This window comes from Oncorhynchus masou, unplaced genomic scaffold (genome assembly GCF_036934945.1).
Source record: "Oncorhynchus masou masou isolate Uvic2021 unplaced genomic scaffold, UVic_Omas_1.1 unplaced_scaffold_2004, whole genome shotgun sequence".
In the NCBI taxonomy this organism is placed as follows: Eukaryota; Metazoa; Chordata; class Actinopteri; order Salmoniformes; family Salmonidae; genus Oncorhynchus; species Oncorhynchus masou.
The window spans coordinates 14,067-36,638 of record NW_027008494.1 but is presented as its reverse complement, the minus strand read 5'-3'; the positions used below and the strand labels follow the sequence as shown (position 1 = coordinate 36,638).

General features: G+C 50.0%; 1 pseudogene; it reads right to left on the bottom strand.

The window, feature by feature from the left end:
- The window catches only part of LOC135532746 (transcriptional regulator ATRX-like), a 43,820-nt pseudogene extending 24,332 nt beyond the window's left edge, over positions 1–19,488 (bottom strand).
- Positions 19,489–22,572: the final 3,084 nt, after the last annotated feature.

Here is a 22,572-nt window from a genome sequence, read left to right as displayed (position 1 = left end):
GGAAAGAGGACAGGTCAGAGGACAGGTTTACATCTATAGTACCCTGAGAGGGGAAGAGGACAGGTTTACATCTATAGTACCCTGAGAGGGAAAGAGGACAGGTTTACATCTATAGTACCCTGAGAGGAAAGAGGACAGGTCAGAGGACAGGTTTACATCTATAGTACCCTGAGAGGGGAAGAGGACAGGTTTACATCTATAGTACCCTGAGAGGAGAAGAGGACAGGTTTACATCTATAGTACCCTGAGAGGGAAAAAGGACAGGTTTACATCTATAGTACCCTGAGAGGGAAAGAGGACAGGTTTACATCTATAGTACCCTGAGAGGGAAGAGGACAGGTCAGAGGACAGGTTTACATCTATAGTACCCTGAGAGGAAAGAGGACAGGTTTACATCTATAGTACCCTGAGAGGAGAAGAGGACAGGTTTACATCTATAGTACCCTGAGAGGGAAAGAGGACAGGTCAGAGGACAGGTTTACATCTATAGTACCCTGAGAGGGAAAGAGGACCGGTCAGAGGACAGGTTTACATCTATAGTACCCTGAGAGGAGAAGAGGACAGGTTTACATCTATAGTACCCTGAGAGGAGAATAGGACAGGTCAGAGGACAGGTTTGTTCTTAACTGACTAGTTAAATACATTAAAAGAATACCCTGGGTAAACGAAAGTATTTCCTGTGCCTCAAAACCAAACATTTTCCTGGTCCACCACTCCCCCTGGACTTGAACTTTACAACCAGGTCCACCTCTACAAGTTTCGGGACCCACGACTCCTAACCCTAACCCTAACCGAGCTGCACTTCCTAACCTCCTGCCCAATGTATGACCATATTAGAGAGACATATTTCCCTCAGATCACTCAAACACGTCAGCTTGTTTTGCCACTACAATACACCACCTTCGTTGCCCTGATTTTAGTCTGAACTCTGCTGAGTATTATGTGATCGACTGACTGGCTGGCTGGTTGACTGGCTGGCTGACTTGGTTGACTGGCTGGCTGGCTGGCTGACTTGCTGACTTGGCTGGCTGACTTGGACTTGACTGGCTGGCTGGCTGGCTGACTTGTTTGACTGGCTGGCTGACTTGGTTGACTGGCTGACTGGTTGGCTGGCTGACTTGGTTGGCTGGCTGACTGGTTGGCTGGCTGACTGACTTGGTTGACTGGCTGACTTGGTTGACTGGCTGACTGGTTGGCTGGCTGACTGACTTGGTTGACTGGCTGACTGGTTGGCTGGCTGACTGGTTGGCTGGCTGACTTGGTTGACTGGCTGACTGGTTGGCTGGCTGGCTGACTTGGTTGACTGGCTGACTTGGTTGACTGGCTGGCTGACTTGGCTGACTTGGTTGACTGGCTGACTTGGTTGACTGGCTGACTGGTTGACTGGCTGACTTGGTTGACTTGGCTCACTTGGTTGACTGGCTGACTGGCTGAATTGGTTGACTGGCTGACTTGGTTGACTGGCTGACTTGGTTGACTGGCTGGCTGACTGGTTGGCCGACTGGTTGGCCGACTGGTTGGCCGACTGGTTGGCTAACTAACTGGTTGGCTGTTTACCTGAGCCAGGAATCGGTAAACGTAGCAGGTCTTGAGCTGTCCGAGCGGTAGAGCCTGAAGATACTCTGGATGTCGTACGACGGGTTCCAAGACGCGTCGAAGATGATGACCCTGTTAGCTCCTATCAGGTTGATGCCCAGAGAACCAGCCCTGGTCGAGATCAGGAACAACCGACCTCTACAGAGGGAGAGAGGGAGGAGAGGTAGAGAGGGAGGAGAGGTAGAGAGGGAGGAGAGGTAGAGAGGAGAGGAGAGGTAGAGAGGAGAGGTAGAGAGGAGAGATGGGAGAGGAGAGGTAGAGGAGAGGTAGAGAGGAGATGGGGGAGAGGAGAGGAGAGGTAGAGAGGGAGAGGTACAGAGGAGAGATGGGGGAGAGGAGGTAGAGAGGAGAGGTAGAGAGGAGAGGTAGAGAGGAGAGATGGGGGAGAGGGAGAGGTAGAGGGAGGGAGGTAGAGAGGAGAGTAGAGAGATGGGGAAAGGAGGTAGAGAGGGAGGAGAGGTAGAGAGGGAGGAGGTAGAGAGGGAGGAGAGAGAGAGGAGGAGAGAGAGAGGGAGGAGAGGGAGGAGAGGTAGAGAGGGAGGAGGGTAGAGGGGAGGAGAGGTAGAGAGGGCGGAGAGAGAGAGGAGGAGAGGTAGAGAGGGAGGAGAGGTAGGAGGAGAGGTAGAGAGGGAGGGAGAGGTAGAGAGGAGAGGTAGAGAGGAGAGGTAGAGAGGAGAGATGGGGGAGAGGAGAGGAGTAGAGGAGAGGTAGAGAGGAGAGGTAGAGAGGAGAGATGGGGAGAGGAGAGGTAGAGGAGAGGTAGAGAGGAGAGATGGGGAGAGGAGGGAGAGAGAGGTAGAGAGGAGAGGTGGGGGAGAGGAGGTAGAGAGGGAGGAGAGGTAGAGGAGAGGTAGAGAGGAGAGAGATGGGGGAAAGGAGAGGTAGAGAGGGAGGAGAGGAAGAGGGGAGGAGAAAGTAAGAAGGGGGAGCAATGATGGGGGGATAGAACCAACTTCCTCTTATTGAAGATGCATTACAATATCAACTATGAAGGGACAGGACTATCAAAAACATGTTTGTACTACCAGAGTATGGGTGTCGTTTGTAGAGTATAGAGATAGAGGTGACAGGGTAGCCTAGTGGTTAGAGCGTTGGACTAGTAACCAAAAGGTTGCAAGTTCAAATCCCAGCTGACAAGGTACACATCTGTCGTTCTGCCCCTGAACAGGCAGTTAACCCACTGTTCCTAGGCGTCATTGAAAATAAGAATCGGTTCTTAACTGACTTGCCTAGTTAATTAAAGGTAAAATAACAAATATTGTTATCCACGTCGGCACCAGTGATGTTAGGATGAAACAGAGGTCAACAACATAGCTTCAGCTTCTAACGTCCCTATAAAGATGTGATGGTAATTCAGAGATTGTCTCTAAAATAGTGTCTGAGTATAACAGAACTGATTTGGCAGGCGAAACCATTCAGGAAGTAGTTGTTTTTTGGTTTTGTAGTTTTCTATTCAATGCCATTACAGTATCCATTGACTTAGGACTACAATTGCAGTTCCAATGCCTTCCACTAGATGTCAACAGTATTTAGAAATGGTTTCAGGCTTGTAGTATTCTGATGAGGGAGTAAGACCAGTCTGAATGAGTGAACCCTTACGTGTCACAGAGCTTTTTCATGCACGCGACCGAAAGAGTGCCTTTCTTGTTTAGCTTTTATATTGACAACGTTGTTGTCCGGTTGAAATATTATAGATAATTTAGGCTAAAAACAACCTGAGGATGGAATATAAACATTGTTTGACATGTTTTTATGAACTTTACGGATACAAGTCTGCCTGTTTTGACTGCATTTGAGCCTGTGGATTACTGAAGAAAACACGAACAAAACTGAGGTTTTTGGATATAAAGAGGGACTTTATCGAACAAAAGGAAAATTTATTGAGTAAATGAATGTCTTCTGAGTGCAACCATATGAAGATCATCAAAGGGATTCATTTTCTCTCCATTTCTGAGTTCTGTAACTCTTCTACTTGGCTGGTTACTGGTTTGTAATGATTTGTATGCTGGGCTGTGTTCTCAAATAATTGTAAGGTATGCTTTCCGTAAAGCATTTTTTTAAATCTGACACCGTGGTTGGATTCACAAGAAGTTCATCTTTAAACCTATGTAAAATATGTTTTGTTTTCTGAATTTTTATAACGAGTATTTCTGTATTTGAGCGAGCCGGGTGTCGTTTACCGGACGTTGCTGGTGTCATTGAACTCCTCTGCCCACTTCTTCCGGTTCAGGGCGTTGGTGGAGCCGTCCAAGCGGTAGTAGTCAATGTTCCGGAACCACTTCCCCTCACCTGCACAGGTAAACACAGTGTCGTCAGACAACAGTTTTCAAAGACTACAGTCATCATCCAGTTTGGCCTTTCCTGTCAGCTTCAGTTTAGGTAGTCAATAGGCAAGCCTTCTCCCAAACCAATCCTTGAACAGGCCTAGTTTCAAAACGCATCACTAGAGTCTGGGCCAGGAGTGAAGCTCCTCGTTGAAGCCATTAAGTGTAAGGATGACCACAGTACTGCAGGTACTACTGTTAGCAGAAAACAGGATCCTGCACTATAATGAAAGGAATTTACATCAAACAATAAGTTACAAGCATAATTTAGTAGCTAATGGCAACCTGCAGTACCAAGTCAGTCTTCAATACTCAATGAGAAGGAGGCAGGACCGAGTCTGCAACAACACAATACAGAGAGAGAGAGGTAGTAGAGGTCAGGGGGTAGAGAGGGGGTTAGGGGGGGGGTAGAGAAGTCAGGGGGTAGAGGTCAGGGGGTAGAGGTCAGGGGGGGTAGAGGTCAGGGGGTAGAGGTCAGGGCAGTACAGTACCTTTGTAGGGAGAGACTGTTTCTCCTCCTCTTTGGCTCGGCCAGCCAGCTCCAGGAAGTCTTCAATCAGGTCCAGAGAGATCAGAGACTGACTGAACACCAGACTGATGAGGGGACAGAAGACGCGTCGACATCACTAGACTGTCATGTCAACAGGACATTTACAACAGGGAAACAGTCCCACCGAGCCATGTTGAAGCATTTCATTCAAGCACTTAGCATTGATCAATTCAGCACAATGTGTTCCATGTCTCCAGAGCTCGGCTCCTTACACTTTGTCCTCCACCTCCTCGGCCATACGGAGGATCTCAAAAACAGCAGCACCATCTTCCCAGAATGCTCCAGGATCTCAGAGTCGGCCTCTGTAACAAACTCCTTGTGCCAGTCAGGACTCCTGGTGCCAGGGCTGGAAGCTGGGCGCACTGGGGAGGGCAGAGGGCAAGGGTTAGAGGTCAGAGCTGGAGCAATGAGCTCAGATGGTTCATGTTATGTACAGTGCCTTTTAAAAGTATTCAGACCCCTTAGATTTCTTCACATTTTATTGTTACAAAGTGGGATTAAAATGTATTTAATTGTCTGTTTGTTGTTGTTGTTTTTGTTGTTGTTGTCAACAGTCTACACAAAATACTATGTCAAAGTGGAATAATAATTCTATCATACTCTTTGCTCTAACAGAGCAAACCTTACTTCAACATTCCCTTCCTGACACCATAACATCACACATTTCTAGTGAGGTAACAGTCTACAGGCTCTATATAATTGTATTTCTATACCTTCCTCCTGTGGCTCCGCCCCGGTTGCGGCTGGAAGGGTCTCCCCCGGGAGCTGGTGTTCCACTCCTTTATCACCTCGAGAGCGTCACTGTCTGAGTCACTGTCCTTCTTCCTGGTCTTCCCCTCTTCTTCCCTACAGGGGACAGAGCAGAGCAAGTTGGACATTACAGTACGATAAGACAGTCACCGGACCAATGACTGGTTAGAGGAAGCAGCCGACCGGACCAATGACTGGTTAGAGGAAGCAGCTGACCGGACCAATGATTGGTTAGAGGAAGCAGCTGACCGGACCAATGACTGGTTAGAGGAAGCAGCTGACCGGACCAATGACTGCAGTCAAACAGCTTTTACACCTGATGCTGGATGAATACATCTGATGTGTTGGGATGTTTTCCATGGATCTACAGGATGGTGAGTGACAGGATGGTGAGTGACAGGATGGTGAGTGACAGGATGGTGAGTGACTGGATGGTGAGTGACAAGATGGTGAGTGACAGGATGGTGAGTGACAGGATGGTGAGTGACTGGATGGTGAGTGACAGGATGGTGAGTGACAGGATGGTGAGTGACAGGATGGTGAGTGACAGGATGGTGAGTGACAAGATGGTGAGTGACAAGATGGTGAGTGACAGGATGGTGAGTGACAGGATGGTGAGTGACTGGATGGTGAGTGACTGGATGGTGTGTGACTGGATGGTGAGTGACTGGATGGTGAGTGACTGGATGGTGAGTGACAGGATGGTGAGTGACAGGATGGTGAGTGACAGGATGGTGAGTGACTGGATGGTGAGTGACTGGATGGTGAGTGACTGGATGGTGAGTGACTGGATGGTGAGTGACTGGATGGTGAGTGACAGGATGGTGAGTGACAGGATGGTGAGTGACAGGATGGTGAGTGACAGGATGGTGAGTGACTGGATGGTGAGTGACTGGATGGTGAGTGACTGGATGGTGAGTGACTGGATGGTGAGTGACTGGATGGTGAGTGACTGGATGGTGAGTGACTGGATGGTGAGTGACTGGATGGTGAGTGACTGGATGGTGAGTGACAGGATGGTGAGTGACAGGATGGTGAGTGACAGGATGGTGAGTGACTGGATGGTGAGTGACTGGATGACTGGATGGTGAGTGACTGGATGGTGAGTGACTGGATGGTGAGTGACTGGATGGTGAGTGACTGGATGGTGAGTGACTGGATGGTGAGTGACTGGATGGTGAGTGACTGGATGGTGAGTGACAGGATGGTGAGTGACAGGATGGTGAGTGACAGGATGGTGAGTGACAGGATGGTGAGTGACTGGATGGTGAGTGACTGGATGGTGAGTGACTGGATGGTGAGTGACAGGATGGTGAGTGACAGGATGGTGAGTGACAGGATGGTGAGTGACAGGATGGTGAGTGACTGGATGGTGAGTGACAGGATGGTGAGTGACAGGATGGTGAGTGACAAGATGGTGAGTGACAGGATGGTGAGTGACAGGATGGTGAGTGACAGGATGGTGAGTGACTGGATGGTGAGTGACTGGATGGTGAGTGACTGGATGGTGAGTGACAGGATGGTGAGTGACAGGATGGTGAGTGACAGGATGGTGAGTGACAGGATGGTGAGTGACAGGACGGTGAGTGACTGGACGGTGAGTGACAGGACGGTGAGTGACAGGACGGTGAGTGACAGGACGGTGAGTGACAGGACGGTGAGTGACAGGACGGTGAGTGACAGGACGGTGAGTGACAGGATGAGTGACAGGACGGTGAGTGACAGGACGGTGAGTGACAGGACGGTGAGTGACAGGACGGTGAGTGACAGGACGGTGAGTGACAGGACGGTGAGTGACAGGATGGTGAATTACGCAGAAAAGTGATATGTAGTTACTTTTTCTGTTTCTCGTCTTCAGAGGTCATGCTCATGGAAGACTCCTCGGTCTCCGAGGCGATGAACTCGTCCATGCTGTCCTCGTCAAAGTACCCCTAAAACACAAGACATAGTCAGAACCCCCGAGGCAGAGTCAGAACCCCGAGGCAGAGTCAGAACCCCGAGGCAGAGTCAGAACCCCGAGGCAGAGTCAGAACCCCGAGGCAGAGTCAGAACCCCGAGGCAGAGTCAGAACCCCCGAGACAGAGTCAGAACCCCCGAGACAGAGTCAGAACCCCGAGACAGAGTCAGAACCCCGAGACAGAGTCAGAACCCCGAGACAGAGTCAGAACCCCGAGACAGAGTCAGAACCCCGAGACAGAGTCAACTAAGAGCGGGAACATGGGATAATAAAGAGTCTCAGATTATTTTCCAAGACGAGTACAAAGACCTCAAAGCTACAAGCAGGCCCAAAATGTTCAAACAGACAGCCGGGCGAGAGGGAACAGCTGGGCGAGAGAGACAGCCGGGCGAGGGGAGAGAGACAGCCGGGCGAGGGGAGAGAGACAGCCGGGCGAGGGGAGAGAGACAGCCGGGGCGAGGGAGAGAGAGAGACAGACAGCCGGGCGAGGGAGAGAGAGAGACAGACAGCCGGGCGAGGGAGAGAGAGAGACAGACAGCCGGGCGAGGGGAGAGAGAGAGACAGACAGCCGGGCGAGGGGAGAGAGAGACAGACAGCCGGGCGAGGGGAGAGAGAGAGACAGACAGCCGGGCGAGGGGAGAGAGAGACAGACAGACAGCCGGGCGAGGGAGAGAGACAGACAGACAGCCGGGCGAGGGGAGAGAGACAGCCGGGGCGAGGGGAGAGAGACAGCCGGGCGAGGGGAGAGAGACAGCCGGGCGAGGGGGAGAGAGACAGCCGGGCGAGGGAGAGAGACAGCCGGGCGAGGGGAGAGAGACAGCCGGGCGAGGGGAGAGAGACAGCCGGGCGAGGGGAGAGAGACAGCCGGGCGAGGGGGAGAGAGACAGCCGGGCGAGGGGAGAGAGACAGCCCGGGCGAGGGGAGAGACAGCCGGGCGAGGGGAGAGAGACAGCCGGGCGAGGGGAGAGAGACAGCCGGGCGAGGGAGAGAGACAGCCGGGCGAGGGGGAGAGAGACAGACAGACAGCCGGGCGAGGGGAGAGAGAGAGACAGACAGCCGGGCGAGGGAGAGAGAGAGACAGACAGCAGGCGAGGGGAGAGAGAGACAGACAGCCGGGCGAGGGAGAGAGAGACAGACAGCCGGGCGAGGAGAGAGAGACAGACAGAGCCGGGCGAGGGGAGAGACAGACAGCCCGGGCGAGGGACAGCCGGGCGAGGGAGAGAGACAGCCGGGCGAGGGGAGAGAGACAGCCGGGCGAGGGGAGAGACAGCCGGGCGAGGGGAGAGAGACAGCCGGGCGAGGAGACAGACAGCCGGGCGAGGGGAGAGAGACAGCCGGGCGAGGGGAGAGAGACAGCCGGGCGAGGGGAGAGACAGCCGGGCGAGGGGAGAGAGACAGCCGGGCGAGGGGGAGAGAGACAGCCGGGCGAGGGGAGAGACAGCCGGGCGAGGGAGAGACAGACAGACAGCCGGGCGAGGGGAGAGAGACAGACAGACAGCCGGGCGAGGGGAGAGAGAGACAGACAGCCGGGCGAGGGGAGAGAGAGAGAGACAGACAGCCGGGCGAGGGGAGAGAGAGACAGACAGACAGCCGGGCGAGGGGAGAGAGACAGACAGACAGCCGGGCGAGGGGGAGAGAGACAGACAGACAGCCGGGCGAGGGGAGAGAGACAGACAGACAGCCGGGCGAGGGGGAGAGAGACAGACAGACAGCCGGGCGAGGGAGAGAGACAGACAGACAGCCGGGCGAGGGAGAGAGACAGACAGACAGCCGGGCGAGGGAGAGAGACAGACAGCCGGGCGAGGGGAGAGAGACAGACAGCCGGGCGAGGGGAGAGACAGACAGACAGCCGGGCGAGGGAGAGAGACAGACAGACAGACCGGCGAGGGGAGGAGACAGACAGACAGACACCCGGGCGAGGGGAGAGACAGACAGACAGACACCCGGGCGAGGGAGAGAGACAGACAGACAGCCGAGCGAGGGAGAGAGACAGACAGACAGCCGGGCGAGGGGAGAGACAGACAGACAGCCGGGCGAGGGGAGAGAGACAGACAGACAGCCGGGCGAGGGAGAGAGACAGACAGACAGCCGGGCGAGGGAGAGAGACAGACAGACAGCCGGGCGAGGGAGAGAGACAGACAGACAGCCGGGCGAGGGAGAGACAGACAGACAGCCGGGCGAGGGGAGAGACAGACAGACAGCCGGGCGAGGAGAGAGACAGACAGACAGCCGGGCGAGGGGAGAGAGACAGACAGACAGCCGGGCGAGGGGAGAGAGACAGGAAAAGTGTGTGCACCTTGTTTTCCTTGCTGATGTAGTCCAGCTGCAGGCACCAGGGATGGGTCCAGATTCTGCTGAGCATCTGGAAGTCCTGGAACAGTTTGGTCCTGGCTCGGCCCCCGACCCCCCTCCACCACGTTCCCCGCACCTGCCCACAGAGACCGAGCGAGACAGAGCGGTGCGTGAGAGGGAGAATGTATTTATTTCATACCCACCACAGCTGTAGCTGAATGAGGAACCACTCCCTCACACTCACAACACCAGAACAATCAGAGAGACGGAACAAATGTAGTGCTATAATCACGGTTGTGTTGGGATTTTCTGTTCCCTTTCTATTCGGTTTTTAGATTTTACTTGAAATTCAGTTCAGTTGCTAGTTTTTATGAATAAATATCAATATTTATTTTGTATATAATAGCAGGGCTACCCCAGGCCCCCACCCCCAATAGCAGGGCTACCCCAGGCCCCCACCCCCAATAGCAGGGCTACCCCGGGCCCTAATGTGTACCTGTTAAGTGCTCCAGGTAGTGTCGGTATAGAGTACACTAGATGGGATAGGGGTTAGTGTGTACCTGTTAAGTGCTCCAGGTAGTGTCGGTATAGAGTACACTGGATGGGCGTGACTCTGACGGACACAACGTACTCATGTTTAGGAGGCAGGAACTTGGTCAGGGCAGAGTAGTCTCTTCTCTGGAGAGAGAGCAGAGAGACCAGTAAACACACGGTAGTCTCTTCTCTGGAGAGAGAGCAGAGAGACCAGTAAACACACGGTAGTCTCTTCTCTGGAGAGAGAGCAGAGAGACCAGTAAAACACACAGTAGTCTCTTCTCTGGAGAGAGAGCAGAGAGGCCAGTAAACACACGGTAGTCTCTTCTCTGGAGAGAGAGCAGAGAGACCAGTAAACACACGGTAGTCTCTTCTCTGGAGAGAGAGCAGAGAGACCAGTAAAACACACAGTAGTCTCTTCTCTGGAGAGAGCAGAGAGGCCAGTAAAACACACGATAGTCTCTTCTCTGGAGAGAGAGCAGAGAGGCCAGTAAACACACGGTAGTCTCTTCTCTGGAGAGAGAGCAGAGAGACACACGGTAGTCTCTTCTCTGAGAAGGTAGGGACACACGGTAGTCTCTTCTCTGAGAAGGTAGGGACACACGGTAGTCTCTTCTCTGAGAAGGTAGGGACACACGGTAGTCTCTTCTCTGAGAAGGTAGGGACACACGGTAGTCTCTTCTCTGAGAAGGTAGGGACACACGGTAGTCTCTTCTCTGAGAAGGTAGGGACACACGGTAGTCTCTTCTCTGAGAAGGTAGGGACACACGGTAGTCTCTTCTCTGAGAAGGTAGGGACACACGGTAGTCTCTTCTCTGAGAAGGTAGGGACACACGGTAGTCTCTTCTCTGAGAAGGTAGGGACACACGGTAGTCTCTTCTCTGAGAAGGTAGGGACACACGGTAGTCTCTTCTCTGAGAAGGTAGGGACACACGGTAGTCTCTTCTCTGAGAAGGTAGGGACACACGGTAGTCTCTTCTCTGAGAAGGTAGGGACACACGGTAGTCTCTTCTCTGAGAAGGTAGGGACACACGGTAGTCTCTTCTCTGAGAAGGTAGGGACACACGGTAGTCTCTTCTCTGAGAAGGTAGGGACACAGTCAAAGAGAGGCAATAAACAGCCTGAGGTTGTTGATATCAGTCAGAAATAATTATTCTAGTGTCAAAGTGGTCTACAAAGTGGAGGACAATTAAGTCATAAAGTCCGTCTCATCCACAACGGAGATTTACGTGGTAAAGTGGTATCCACAACTTCATCGGACTCTGGGCAAGTAGATTAAGGGACTGATTTCCAAAATCCCAAGGTATCACTTTAAAAGACATTTCCTGCAATTCTGCACCTTTTGGCACCAGGGGGAAAAATGTGCAGTTTTACAGCAAATTTCCTGCAATTCCATAAACGTTGTCATCTTAATAATATGATATCTGAGTGAGAGTGACTTACAAAATGAATGGGGCCCCCTCGAGGTCAGCAGGGCCCCCTAGGGCCCCCTGCGTGCCCGGTCTATATTCGCAAATATGACTACAAGTTTAGACAACCGGCTGACTCATTGACCAATCTAAAACATGGCTAGTTGACATGACTCATTAACCAATCTAAAACATGGCTCGACATGACTCATTAACAAATCTAAAACATGGCTCGCTGACATGACTCATTAACCAATCTAAAACATGGCTAGTTGACATTACTCATTAACCAATCTAAAACATGGCTCGCTGACATGACTCATTAACCAATCTAAAACATGGCTAGTTGACATGACTCATTAACCAATCTAAAACATGGCTGCTGACATGACTCATTAACCAATCTAAAACATGGCTATTGACATGACTCATTAACCAATCTAAAACATGGCTAGTTGACATGACTCATTAACCAATCTAAAACATGGCTCGACATGACTCATTAACCAATCTAAAACATGGCTAGTTGACATTACTCATTAACCAATCTAAAACATGGCTCGCTGACATGACTCATTAACCAATCTAAAACATGGCTAGTTGACATGACTCATTAACCAATCTAAAACATGGCTAGTTGACATGACTCATTAACCAATCTAAAACATGGCTCGCTGACATGACTCATTAACCAATCTAAAACATGGCTAGTTGACATGACTCATTAACCAATCTAAAACATGGCTAGTTGACATGACTCATTAACCAATCTAAAACATGGCTAGTTGACATGACTCATTAACCAATCTAAAACATGGCTCGCTGACATGACTCATTAACCAATCTAAAACATGGCTAGTTGACATGACTCATTAACCAATCTAAAACATGGCTAGTTGACATGACTCATTAACCAATCTAAAACATGGCTCGCTGACATGACTCATTAACCAATCTAAAACATGGCTCGGCTGACATGACTCATTAACCAATCTAAAACATGGCTAGTTGACATGACTCATTAACCAATCTAAAACATGGCTAGTTGACATGACTCATTAACCAATCTAAAACATGGCTCGCTGACATGACTCATTAACCAATCTAAAACATGGCTCGCTGACATGACTCATTAACCAATCTAAAACATGGCTAGTTGACATGACTCATTAACCAATCTAAAACATGGCAAGTTGACATGACTCATTAACCAATCTAAAACATGGCTCGCTGACATGACTCATTAACCAATCTAAAACATGGCTCGCTGACATGACTCATTAACCACCTAAAACATGGCTCGCTGACATGACTCATTAACCAATCTAAAACATGGCTCGCTGACATGACTAATTGAGTGATTGACATAAGACAGAAACTGCTGATGCTCGACCAGTTAGAAATGTCACCTTTGAATTCCTCTATTCTGCCTAGCAACAGTAAGTTGAGAACCTGACTGAGTTCAGTTTTTGGAAATGGATCCATGGGCCTACATAAGGGAGGCTGTGAGCCGCCGTTACCCACAGTGTTACCTGAACACATCCATTGAGCATCTCGTAGAGATGTGAGCCCTCTTCTTCATGATCCGTACATCCTGGTCCGTGGAGTCGGCTGCCTGCCCGTTCTGGATGGGGTTGACAACGGTTCCTGAACTCCTTCACTGACCCCAGCAGGTTCTCCTTGATGAAGTTCACCATGCAGTGGTCTGGACAGGACACACACACAACATAAGTATTCACCCTCCCCTCAGTGTTATATAGTGTTACAACAGTGGTCTGGACAGGACAAACACACATTAGTACACTTTCAAATAAATATTCAGCCCTCTTGGATTTCTTTTCACATTTTGTTGTGTTACAACGCGAGATTCAAAAAGGATTTCAATGTAATTCTTTTGTCGTCCATCTAAACAAAATACTGAAATGTAAAAAAATAATAAAAAAGAGAAATAAACTAATATAGCTTGATTTGATAAGTATTCACCCCACATGTTTGGCAGTGATTACAGCTGTGATTCTTCTGAGGTAAGTCTCATAAGAGCTTTGCACAACTGTATTATTTTAAAGATTTAAAGAAACAGAATCTACAGAAACAGGAGAGGGACTCCTGCCCTACGGGCCGTTCTAGTTCACTCTACAGAAACAGGAGATGGACTCCTGCCCTACGGGCCGTTCTGGTTCACTCTACAGAAACAGGAGATGGACTCCTGCCCTACGGGCCGTTCTGGTTCACTCTACAGAAACAGGAGATGGACTCCCTGCCCTAAGGGCCGTTCTGGTTCACTCTACAGAAACAGGAGAGGGACTCCTGCCCTAAGGGCCGTTCTGGTCCACTCTACAGAAACAGGAGATGGACTCCTGCCCTAAGGGCCGTTCTGGTTCACTCTACAGAAACAGGAGATGGACTCCTGCCCTACGGGCCGTTCTGGTTCACTCTACAGAAACAGGAGATGGACTCTGCCCTAAGGGCCGTTCTGGTTCCTCTACAGAAACAGGAGAGGGACTCCTGCCCTAAGGGCCGTTCTGGTTCACTCTACAGAAACAGGAGATGGACTCCTGCCCTAAGGGCCGTTCTGGTTCCTCTACAGAAACAGGAGATGGACTCCTGCCTAAGGGCCGTTCTGGTCCACTCTACAGAAACAGGAGAGGGACTCCTGCCCTACGGGCCGTTCTGGTTCACTCTACAGAAACAGGAGATGGACTCCTGCCCTAAGGGCCGTTCTGGTTCACTCTACAGAAACAGGAGAGGGACTCCTGCCCTGCGGGCCGTTCTGGTTCACTCTACAGAAACAGGAGATGGACTCCTGCCCTAAGGGCCGTTCTGGTTCACTCTACAGAAACAGGAGATGGACTCCTGCCCTACGGGCCGTTCTGGTTCACTCTACAGAAACAGGAGATGGACTCCTGCCCTACGGGCCGTTCTGGTTCACTCTACAGAGACAGGAGAGGGACTCCTGCCCTACGGGCCGTTCTGGTTCACTCTACAGAAACAGGAGATGGACTCCTGCCCTACGGACCGTTCTGGTTCATTTTGGCTAACTGTATATAACAGGAAGTAACGGACATACACTCTATGAGGTTGTTCTGCAGCGGAGTGCCGGGTGAGCACCACTCTCCGTCGGGTCTTGATGGAGTTCATGGCTTTAGAGATGGCCGACGCCTCGTTCTTCAAGATGTGGCCCTCATCACAGATCACAAAGTCTGGGCCTGGGGAGGAGACAACACAGAGCAGAGAGTTGAGAAGAAACTGGATACAAGAAATAACTGTGTGTGTGTGTCCTCTACCTACCTGGGTCAACCAGGGTCTTCTGGAAGGTCTCTTTGAGTTTCTTGCTCTTGATGTTTCTACCCTGTGTGAGGTTCCGGTACATCTCATAGCCAATGATCATGATTCCTCCATCCTCCTGCCACTGCTGCAGGGCAGACGCTCTCTCCTGAGGACGCTTCACCGTGGCCAGCTCCGTCACCTAGCGACAGACGCAGAGCGGGAACACCGACACACAGCGTAAAAAACACACACAGCTCTGGAAAAAACTAGAGACCACTGCATAATGATCTGTATCTGTGGTTTTACTATTTATAGGTATGTGTTTGGGTCAAGTTAAACAGTTTTGTTTTATTCTATTCTGACAACAATTCTCCCAAATAAACACATTGTCATTTAGAGCTTTTCTTTACAGAAAACAACAACTGGAATTGTGATACTGTGAATTATAAGTGAAATAATCTGTCTGTAAACAATTGTTGGAAACATTACTTGTGCCATGCAGAAAGTAGATGTCCTAACCGACTTACCAAAACTATAGTTTGTTAACAAGACATTTGTGGAGTGGTTGAAAACGAGTTTTAATGACTCCAACATAAGTGTATGTAAACTTCAAACTTCAACTGTGTGAATATATATATATATGTGTGTGTGTGTGTGTGTGTGGCCTCTAAACTCTCCTCGTCCTTGAAGCCGTACTGCCACTTCTCAAACTCGTTGAGCCAGTTGAGAACGGTGTTGAGAGGACAGACGATCAGAGCCGTGGAGAAGTCTAACTTTTCACACAGCAGTAGTGTGTGGAGTAGGGTTACCACCTAGTGGTATAAACAGGGTTAGAAACAGTCTAGATATATACACATAGAGAGAGTAGGGTTACCACCTAGTGGTATAGACAGGGTTAGATACAGTCTAGATATATACACATAGAGAGAGTAGGGTTACCACCTAGTGGTATAGACAGGGTTAGATACAGTCTAGATATATACACATAGAGAGAGTAGTGTGTGGAGTAGGGTTACCACCTAGTGGTATAAACAGGGTTAGAAACAGTCTAGATATATACACATAGAGAGAGTAGGGTTACCACCTAGTGGTATAGACAGGGTTAGATACAGTCTAGATATATACACATAGAGAGAGTAGGGTTACCACCTAGTGGTATAGACAGGGTTAGATACAGTCTAGATATATACACATAGAGAGAGTAGTGTGTGGAGTAGGGTTACCACCTAGTGGTATAAACAGGGTTAGATACAGTCTAGATATATACACATAGAGAGAGTAGGGTTACCACCTAGTGGTATAGACAGGGTTAGATACAGTCTAGATATATACACATAGAGAGAGTAGGGTTACCACCTAGTGGTATAGACAGGGTTAGATACAGTCTAGATATATACACATAAGTAGTAGAGAGTTAGTACAGTCTAGGGTTACCACCTAGTGGTATAGACAGGGTTAGATACAGTCTAGATATATACACATAGAGAGAGTAGTGTGTTAGGGTTACCACCTAGTGGTATAGACAGGGTTAGATACAGTCTAGATATATACACATAGAGAGAGTAGTGTGTGGAGTAGGGCTACCACCTAGTGGTATAGACAGGGTTAGATACAGTCTAGATATATACACATAGAGAGAGTAGTGTGTGGAGTAGGGTTACCACCTAGTGGTATAGACAGGGTTAGATACAGTCTAGATATATACACATAGAGAGAGTAGTGTGTGGAGTAGGGCTACCACCTAGTGGTATAGACAGGGTTAGATACAGTCTAGATATATACACATAGAGAGAGTAGTGTGTGGAGTAGGGCTACCACCTAGTGGTATAGACAGGGTTAGATACAGTCTAGATATATACACATAGAGTAGGGTTACCACCTAGTGGTATAGACAGGGTTAGATACAGTCTAGATATATACACATAGAGAGAGTAGTGTGTGGAGTAGGGTTACCACCTAGTGGTATAGACAGGGTTAGATACAGTCTAGATATATACACATAGAGAGAGTAGTGTGTGGAGTAGGGTTACCACCTAGTGGTATAGAAAGGGTTAGATACAGTCTAGATATCCACATGTTGTTCCGTTACAGCCTTGTTCTAAAATGGATACAATTATTTTTCCCCCTCATCGATCTACACACAATACCCACGTAATGGCACACTACCCCATAAATGACACACTACCCCATAATGACAATACCCCAAGACGACACACTACCAGACAAAGACAATACCCCAAGACGACACACTACCAGATAAAGACAATACCCCAAGACACAATACCCCCATAAATGACACACTACTGACAATACCCAGATAAAGACACACTGTCCCATAGACACCCAATGTCCCACCACACTGTCCCATAACAACGCGACACACTGTCCCATGACAATACACACTGTCCCATAACAACGCGACTGTCCCAAAACCACTGTCCCATAGCAACGCACACTGTCCCATAACAACGACACACTGTCCCATAACAACGCGGCACACTGTCCCATAACAACGGCGTCCCATAACAACGCGACACACTGTCCCATAACAACGCGACACACTGTCCCATAACAACGCGACACACTGTCCCATAACGACGCGAACACTGTCCCATAACAACGCGACACACTGTCCCATAACGATAAATCAATAGGGCTGTTGTCCTGCTGGAAGGTGAACCTTCGCCCCAGTCGGAGGTCCTGGAGCGCTCTGGAGCAGGTTTTCATCAAGGATCTCTGTCCTTCGCTCCGTTCATCTATTCTGACAAGTTTTCCAGTCCCTGCCACTGGAAAATATCCCCACAGCATGATGCTGCCACCACCATGCTTCACCGTAGGGATGCTGCCACCACCAAGCTTCACCGTAGGGATGGTGCCACCACCATGCTTCACCGTAGGGATGGTGCCTCCACCATGCTCCACCGTCCTCCCACCGTCCAGTAGGGATGGTGCCTCCACCATGCTTCACCGTACCTCCACCATGCTTCACCGTAGGATGGTGCCTCCACCATGCTTCACCGTAGGGATGGTGCCTCCACCATGCTTCACCGTAGGGATGGTGCCTCCATGCTTCACCGTGGGATGGTGCCTCCGCCATGCTTCACCGTAGGGATGGTGCCTCCGCCATGCTTCACCGTAGGGATGGTGCCTCCGCCATGCTTCACCGTAGGGATGGTGCCTCCGCCATGCTTCACCGTAGGGATGGTGCCTCCGCCATGCTTCACCGTAGGGATGGTGCCACCGCCATGCTTCACCGTAGGGATGGTGCCACCGCCATGCTTCACCGTAGGGATGGTGCCTCCACCATGCTTCACCGTAGGGATGGTGCCAGGTTTTTATCCAGATGTGAAGCTTGGCATTCAGGCCAAAGAGTTCAATCTTGGTTTCATCAGACCAGAGAATCCTCTCGGTGCCTTTTGGTAAACTCCAAGTGGGCTGTCATGGCCTTTACAGAGGAGTGGCTTACGTCTGGCCATTCTACCATAAAGGCCTGATTGGTGGAGTGCTGCAGAGATGGTTGTCCTTCTGGAAGATTCTCCCATCTCCACAGAGGAGCTCTGGAGCTCTGTCAGGGTGTCCATCGGGTTCATGGTCACCTCCCTGACCAAGGCCCTTCTACCCTGATTGCTCAGTTTGAACGGGCGTCCAGCTCGAGGAAGAGTCTTGGTGGTTCCAACCTTCTTCCATTTAAGAATGATGGAGGCCACTCTGTTCTTGGGGACCTTCAATGCTGCAGAAACATTTTGGTACCCTTCCCCAGATCTGTGCCTCGACACAATCCTGTCTCGGAGCTCCATGGACAATTTATTTGACCTCATGGCTTGGTTTTTGCTCTAACATACACTGTCAACTGTGGGACATTATATAGACAGGTGTATTTGTTTCCAAATCATGTCCAATCAGTTGAATTTACCACAGGTGGACTCCAATCAAGTTGTAGAAACATCTCAAGGATGATAGATGGAAACAGGATGCACCTGAACTCAATTTCGAGTCTCATAGCAAAGGGTCTGAATTCAGAGATATGATATGTTTTTTATTTAAGACATTTGAAAACAGATCTAAATAAACGTTTTTGTTTTGTTGTCATTATGGGGTAGTGTGTGTAGATCGCTGAGGATTTTTATTTATTTAATCCATTTTAGAATAAGGCTGTAACGTAACAAAATGTGGAAAAAGTCAAGGGGTCTGAATACTTTCTGAATGCACCGTACAGAGACAAAGGGTGAAGTAGAACGTGTGCAGGGTTACCCCCTAGTGGTAAAAGCAGGTAATTACAGGGTCAGATGAGATAAATGGTGGAAGTAGACATTATGCTCCTCCCACAACTAGAGAAACACCAACCTTTCTATAGGAAGACAGAAATGAAAGTCTAAAACAGAAACAACAGGTGGCTGGGTGGTACAGACCTGCAGTGTTTTTCCCAGACCCATACAGTGAGCCAGGATACATCCAGAACCAGAGTTCTTGTTGGTTTTCTTCACGGACTCACAACAGCAGTCCCACATGAACTGGACCCCTAGAGAGACAGACACAGACACCTCACTCAACACCCAAAGCATTTCTGAAGACGTGTCTGTTCGGCGTTGACGCAGACGGCTGTGAAGCATGGTAATGATGAGGTAATGACTTGATGAGGTAATGACTTGATGAGGTAATGACTTGATGAGGTAATGACTTGATGAGTAAACAAGTAAAAGCAGCGCTCCATTCACTATACCATCAACATTATGATGAAAGACTTTCTCTACCTGTTGGTTTGGTTTCTACCACTGGTTCTACTACCGCTACCACTGGTTCTACTACCGCTACCACTGGTTCTACTACCCGCCGGTTCTACTACCACTGGTTCTACTACCACTGGTTCTACTACCGCTACCACTGGTTCTACTACCACTGGATCTACTACCGCTACCACTGGTTCTACTACCACCGGTTCTACTACCTTACCGCCGGTTCTACCACTACCACTGGTTTCTACTACCACTGGTTCTACCCGCTACCACTGGTTCTACTACCACTGGTTCTACTACCGCTACCACTGGTTCTACCACTGGTTCTACTACCGCTACCACCGGTTCTACTACCACTGGTTCTACTACCTTCTACCACCGGTTCTACTACCACTGGCTCTACTACCGCTACCACCCGGTTCTACTACCACTGGTTCTTACTACCGGCTACCGCCGGTTCTACTACCGCTGGGTTCTACTACCACTGGTTCTACTACGCTACCACTGGTTCTACTACCACTGGTGCTACTACCGCCACCACTGGTTCTACTACCACTGGTTCTACTACCGCTACCGCCCGGTTCTACTACCGCTACCGCCGGTTCTACTACCACTGGTTCTACTACCGCTACCGCCGGTTCTACTACCGCTACCGCCGGTTCTACTACCGCTACCACTGGTTCTACTACCGCTACCACTGGTTCTAATACCACTGGTTCTACTACCGCTACCACTGGTTCTACTACCACTGGTTCTACTACCGCTACCACTGGTTCTACTGCCACTGGTTCTACTACCGCTACCACTGGTTCTACTACCACCACTGGTTCTACTACCACTGGTTCTACTACCGCTACCACTGGTTCTACTACCACTGGTTCTACTACCGCTACCACTGGTTCTACTACCACTGGTTCTACCGCTACGCGCTACCACTGGTTCTACTACCACTGGTTCTATACCGCACTGGTTCTACTACCACTGGTTCTACTACCGCCATCCGCTACCCACTGGTTCTACTACCTACCACTGGTTCTACTACCACTGGTTCTACTACCGCTACCACTGGTTCTACTACCACTGGTTCTACTACCCCGCTACCACTGGTTCTACTACCACTGGTTCTATTACCGCTACCACTGGTTCCATTACCGCTACCACTGGTTCTACTACCACTGATTCTACTACTGCTATCGCCGGTTCTACTACCACTGGTTCTACTACCACTGGTTCTACTACGCTACCACCGGTTCTACTACCACTGGTTCTACTACGCCATCAAATGTTCTATTACCACTGGTTCTACTACCGCTTACCACTGGTTCTACTACCACTGGTTCTACAACCGCTACCCTGGTTCTACTACCACTGGTTCTACTACCGCTACCACCGGTTCTACTACCACGTTCACTACCACACGGTTCTACTACCACTGGTTCTACTACACTGGTTCTACTACCACTGGTGCTACTTACCGCCACCACCGGTTCTACTACCGCCACGCCCGGTTCTACTACCACTGGTTCTATCCATCAATGGGTTCTTCTACCACTGCCCGGTTCTACTACCGCTCGTTCTACTACCGCTACCGTTCGGTTCTACTCGGGCTGGTTCTACTACCGCTGGTTCTACTCACGCCGGTTCTACTACCACATCACCGGTTCTTCTACCACTGGTTCCCCTACTACCTTTGTTCTTCTACCGCCCGGTTCTTACTATCACTGGTTCTACTACGCTACCACGGTTCTACTACCACTGGTTCTATCATCTACCTTGATCACCGGGTTCTACTACATCGATACTACTACCGCTACGCCGGTTCTACTACCTGCTACCGCCCGGTTCTACTACCGCTACCGCCGGTTCTACCCATACCGCCGGTTCTACTACCGCTTCGCCAGTTCTAACACTGGTTCTACCGCTGGTTCTACACTGGTTCTACTACGCTTCGCCGTTCTTCACTGGTTCTACTCACGGTTCTACTACCGCTGGCCACCACTGGTTCTACTACCACTGGTTCTACTATCTACCACGGTTCTACTACCACTGGTTCTCCTACACATCACGGTTCTACTACCACTGGTTCTACTACCGCCCACCGGTTCCTGCACTACCCACTGGTTCTACCGCTATCACACTACGCGGGGTTCTCCTATCACCAGTTCACCGCTGTTCTATCTACCACTGGTTACTACCATTCTATCAAACCGCCCGTTCTTCTACCGCTGGATTCTACTACCGCCCGGTTCTACTACCATGCCGCCAGTTCTTCTACCACTGGTTCTGCACTACGGTTCTACTACACGCTTCCGCCCAGTTCTTCTACCGCTGGTTCTACTACCACTGGTTCTACTACCGCTACCACGGTTCTACTACCACTGGTTCTACCGCTACCACCCGGTTCTACTACCACTGGTTCTACGCTACGCCCGGATCTACTACCGCTACCGCCGGATTCTACCACTGGTTCTACTACCGCTACCACTGGTTCTACTACCGCTGGTTCTACTACGCTACCACTGGTTCTACTACCACTGGTTCTACTACCGCTACGCCGATTCACTACCGCTACCGCCGGTTCTACTACCACTGGTTCTACTACCGCTACCGCTCGGTTCTACTACGCTACCGCCGGTTCTACTACCGCTACCACCGGTTCTACTACCGCTACCGCTGGTTCTACTACCACTGGTTCTACTACCGCTACCACTGGTTCTACTACCACTGGTTCTACTACCTCTACCACTGGTTCTACTACCACTGGTTCTACTACCGCTACCGCTGGTTCATACCACTGGTTCTACTACCGCCACCACTGGTTCTACTACCACTGGTTCTACTACCGCTACCGCTGGTTCTACCACTGGTTCATTACGCTACCACTGGTTCTACTACCACTGGTTCTACTACCGCTACCACCGGTTCTACTACTACCACCGGTTCTACTACCACTGGTTCTACTACCGCTACCACTGGTTCTACTACCGCTACCACTGGTTCTACTACCACTGGTTCTACTACCGCTACCACTGGTTCTACTACCACTGGTTCTACTACCGCTACCACCGGTTCTACTACCACTGGTTCTACTACCGCTACCACCGGTTCTACCACCACTGGTTCTACTACGCCCGGTTCTACTACCGCTACCGCTGGTTCT